Source organism: Leptonychotes weddellii, chromosome 9 (assembly GCF_054177405.1).
Source record: "Leptonychotes weddellii isolate Sample4059 chromosome 9, ASM5417740v2, whole genome shotgun sequence".
NCBI lineage: Eukaryota > Metazoa > Chordata > Mammalia > Carnivora > Phocidae > Leptonychotes > Leptonychotes weddellii.
This window is the reverse complement of record NC_138377.1, coordinates 22,800,678-22,805,822: the sequence shown is the minus strand read 5'-3', so window position 1 is coordinate 22,805,822 and position 5,145 is coordinate 22,800,678.

Here is a 5,145-nt window from a genome sequence, read left to right as displayed (position 1 = left end):
GGATGCCAACCGTGTGGCCCTTCCGGGCAGCATCCCAGGGACTTCAGCTCATGCCCAAGGTCAACACCTAACTGGCCATCCCTGATCTGAGGTGGTCGTCGGGGTCTGGCAATACTCTGTGTCTATAAACAGCTGACGAGGCGGGCAAGGCTAGAGAAGGCCTCCCTAGAGGAAAGCGAGGGAGTCTCCTGCGTCATGACTCACCCCAGGTGGACACGTAGGGATAGAGGAGTCCCGCGTGGTGTGGTGGACAGGGCGGGCCTTTGATGTCCTACAGGCCTGAATTCACCCAGCCCTTCCCGCCCCCTTGCTGTGTAGCCTTGGGTGAGGCACCTAACCTTCCTGTGCCGTAGCTGGACTCATCTGAAGAATGGAATATTAATCCTTCCCTCACGGGGTTGTGGGAAGATTTGGACAAAATAATGCTTGTAAAATGCTCACCCGAGGGTATTGTCAGGATTTGCCCCAAGTGTTCTCTGTAAAAGTTGCTGCGGTCATTGAAGGGAAACATGCAAATTTCTTTAAAGGTATTGCTGAGTTGTGAGTTTATTATGTATTTTTCAATTAATGAAGAATAAAGGGATTAAGATTATGATACGGGGGAATCAACCAACGTTTTGGTATTAAAAAGAAGCCCTCCCAGGCCCATAAGAACTGATAGGAAATGAAGGCAGCAGAGAATTAAGTGGGAAAAGGTGGTGCGTGAACAGCCTCGGGGTCAGGGCACCCTGTGCAGTAGAAGATCCGCGTGTAACTCCTGACTCCCCCTAAACTTAACTACTAATAGCCTGCACTTGACAGGAAGCCTTACTGACAATATGAACTGTCAGCTAACACATATTTTATGTTTTATGTATTATAGACTACTTTCTTACAATAAAGTAAGCAGAGAAAAGAAAATGTTATTAAAATCCCAAGGAGGGGTGCCTGGGTGGCTCAGTCGGTTAAGTGTCTGCCTTCGGCTCAGGTCATGATCCCAGGGTCCTGGGATCAAGCCCCACGTTGGGCTCCCTGCTCCACAGGGAGCCTGCTTCTCCCTCTCCCTTTGCCTCTCCCCCTGCTTGTGCTCTCTCTTGATATCTCTGTCACTGTCTCTATCAAATAAATAAATAAAATCTTTAAAAAAAAAAAAAAAAGAAAATGCCAAGGAAAATACATTTACAGTATTGGACCAAATTTATTGAAAAGATCCGTATGTAAGTGGACACACAATTCAAACCCACGTTGTTCAAGGGCCAACTGTGTAGTAAAATCACATGAATGGTTTTCTGAATTCCAAATGCTGGGCATATGCTTTGGAAATTTCTGGAAGGAGACAGAAAAAGCTGTCATTTGAGTGACCCCTGGGGAATCTGCTTGAGAATCCTGGAACGGGGAGAGATTTTTACTTTTGACTTTGCCCTTTGGCTTGTATGCGAGTAGGTATTCTGTGATGAAAACAGTTTTAATTTGAAAGTTAAGGATGACAAAGCGTGCAAGCAGACTAACAAACCCTCCTAAGAAAAACTTCGACATAGAAGAGGGTCCTTCTACAAACTTGGAAGCCAGCGCTCAGGACAGACGAACTTCCAGAACCCTGGGTTGGCCTTTCCCCAGCTCCCTGCGCACCTGCTTCCCCTTGTCCCCTGAAGTGCGCTGCTCACCACGCCAGGCCGTAAGGTGCCTCTGTTAGAAGCAGCCGCAGAGACAACCTGGACTTGGCAGAGCTTGGCAAGGGTCGGCCGCTCACCACATTCCTTCTACACTTCACGCCTCACAGAGCCAGGCCGGGGGAGTCACTGGGGGATCGTGACTGGGCCAGTGGGCGGCTCATTCCCTGCCTCGGGAGCCATTAATCTTGGGGCTCTGCGGCGGCTCGTCCTCCCACCCCAGCTGCCCTGGCACCGACTGACTCAGAAAAGGACATGAAAGGGGCCCTGAGCTTCTCTCCATGGTCGACCATGACCCTGGAAAATACCATCTGGCTTTTCTGTGTGTCTTCTGACACCAATTCCCCAGGTCGGGACACATCAAAGAGAGCTGTGTATGCCTGGTGACATTTCTCATTGTTATTCCTTTGGCAGGGCCTTTAGATTCAAGGTCACAGGTAAACTCAAGACTCCAGAGGCTGCCTGTGGAGCCTGGTACCTTCTAGTCCAATGGATGCCAGGGGAGAGGGCTTGCAGAGGGTGACCCAGGACCTCCCAGAGGGCTATTCACCCCACAGGGCAGGCCTGTACCCCCAGGCAGGGCCAGGCAGCAGAACTTCCTGGCGCTCCCAGCTCTGCATTTACTTCCCTGTGGTCTGACTGGACCCGCACAAAACAGCTAAAGTGCCAGGTCCCCTATCTGGGGTGTTAGCAAATGTGTAGAGTTTGACCTTGGCCCTAGGAACCTTGGCTTTAGTCTCAGATCCATATTTTCTTTAAGAAGGCAGAGGTTGCTGGCTTTAGAGTAATTCCTAAATAGAGTTATTTGGGCTAAAGTCATTTTGTGCAAAAGAGAGCGTCTTTGATAACCTGGAGATTGGTACTTAGAAGTGGACCACATTCTGAGCAGTGAGTAGTCCATCACTAGAGGTATGTAAGTGGAAAGGGGGCCTGTTTGGAATGTTTTAGAGGATACAGCATTAGGCAGGGGATTGAGCTCTCTGTTGTACACTTTGCTCCTTTGGAATGAGCCCCTGCGTTTCCTATCAGCGGGGAGCAGAGAGTGGGCCTGCGTGGGGCTGCATTGGGCATGGCCTCACTTTTCCCTTCTGATCTTTCCGACGGGGCCTCGGAGCTAGCTGGCACTTGTCGGAAGATTGGCTCACTAACCCTAACAGCTAACCCATATCCGCGTGCCTACTATGTTCCAGGCTCTGCACTGCACGCTTCTACCTATTTTTTGTCTTTGAATCTCAACTGTACTATGATGTAAGTAGATACAATTTTCCTCGTTTTAAAGACGAAAAGACAGGGGTTCAGAGCTGCCGAGTGGCACTCCCAAAGTCACAGAGCTAATAAAAGGCAAAGCCGGAATTTGAACCCAGATCCCACCTCCAGAGTCCACTCTGCTGGACACACCCGTGGATGATAAACGGTCCCCCCTGTATTCTTTCCTCTCTTTGTTGGAAATTGTTTGGTTCTTTTTGCCACTGTTGATGCCCATCAGAGTTCAAAGGCAGTCAAGAAACTGGGTTCTCTGCTTTGCTGCTTACTGCCTTGGCAGATCTCGTGGGAGGGCTCTCAGGACCCCCGCCCAAGGCAGGAAAGGGGCATTCATCCGGGGCAGGGAATGGTAGTGCCAGCTTCTCATTCAGAGTTAGCCTTGCCAGGAGCCAGATACGCGTCCTCACAGAGTCCTTGTGGCCCCCCTCGGAGGTGGCAGCTCTTCACCTCTTTGTACAAATGCGGAGACAGAGAGGCATGTGGCTGGTTGCTCAGCTAGCGGACAGTGGAGTCAGAATCAAATCGGGCTCACACAGTCTCCCCACTGCCATCCTGCCTTTTATACAGTCCAGCTTCTGCTGTTTTGAGGGGATGGAGGGGGGAAACAGAAAGGACTCAGGTGTATTGGCGGGTTAGGGATTATTCTAACCCGCATTTTCCAAATGGGGAGCCTACGGCCCCAGAGTGTCTTGTTGCAGTCAGAAGTTGGAGATGGAAGCTGGCGCCAGGCCCCTCCATGCGTGTCCGGCTCCAGCCCGCCTTCAGTCTGCCTTCTTTCCAGAGGGGCCCAAACAGCAGCAGCTGATCATTTGGGAGGAAATGGTGTGCTGGGGGAGGAGGCCGGATGATTGGTTGGCTGGCTGGTTGTTTTTTTAAATCAGTGGCCATGTCTTTATTTGAACAGTGGGGGTGCTTTGACCCATCCAGCAGGAAGCTCTGTATCGTGGAGTCTGAGGCCCTCGCATGGCCCCTTTGGTTGATCTGTGACCTTAGACATGTCACTTAGCACCTGAGCCTCCATTTTCTCATCTGCATAATGGGGATAATAGCACCCCATCTCATTGGGTACCTGTGAGGATTAGGTGAACTCAGGTCTCCCACAAAGGTGAGATGTGACTCCCGGGAGGCCTGTCCTAACAGGACCTCCATCCCTCACTCCTCCTCAGTAGGCCCTCAGAGTCTGCCTCACCTCCTAATGTGCTCGCTGGTGGCCAATCTTCTTTCTTGGAGGGTGGATTTAATTTTAATGCCGCCAAGGTCATTTGGAGACAAGTGTAGGGAATTAGTTGGGTGACGGAGCTGAGCAAAGCGATTTTTGATTACAAAGAAAAGTGAGGACGTGACTCTATTTCTCACATAATCTGGCTCGAAAGGCAGGTCCCCAGAGGAGCTCCAAAAATGCTTTGACCAAAGACAGCGTCCCCGGGAACGGGGGAGAGGTGCCCAAGGTGACCATGCTGAAGGGGACAGCACTCACCGGGGTATATAAATATCGGTTGGTCACAATTGGCCTCCCGACGTCCCGGTCACACTCCACTGCGCCTGACCAGCTGCCACCGCATCGTGGAGCAAACTTGGTGGGAGCTCGTGCAGGTATCCCAGGGAGTGTGGGTAATTGTGGCGGCCACGGGTCAGGCTCAGTCCCTGTTCAGTGCAGAGTAAGTACCGGCCCAGCAAGATACCTATAACTTTCTTGTCTTACCAGCCAAACCTGCAGATTACCCAGCACAACCCGTGCTGCTGCTTTGGCCAAGGGCCACCAAAGGAGCCAGAGGTTTCGAGAATCTAGCTGGAGGCAAAAAGGAAGAGGGACACACACCCCTCCCAATCCCTGGTACGCTATTTGCTCTTGAGAATCAGCCTGGCCACGGGAACCCTAAATGTGGGCACTTATTTCCCCTGGCATTCTGCTTCTGGCAAAACTTTTGGAGAAACTGTTCCAGGAAAGGTAGAGATTTTGAAGTTTTGAATAAAAAAACAGCAAGCGAAGAACACAGTGTGGGGAGACAGGTGGCACCCGGGGGCAGAGAACGCCCAACAGGGGCCACAGGACCTAGATGCTGGTCTGAAGGCTGGGAGAGATGGGAACAAAATCTCTCAAAAGTGAGAGCAACACTGGGAGCCTTCCAGAAGGACTCCGCCCTTCATTCTGAGATTATGGCCTTCCTCCTTTGGGGTGTTAACGTGGCTTTTCTTCTGTGAAATGATCTTTATACTAGATTCTTTTTTTTTT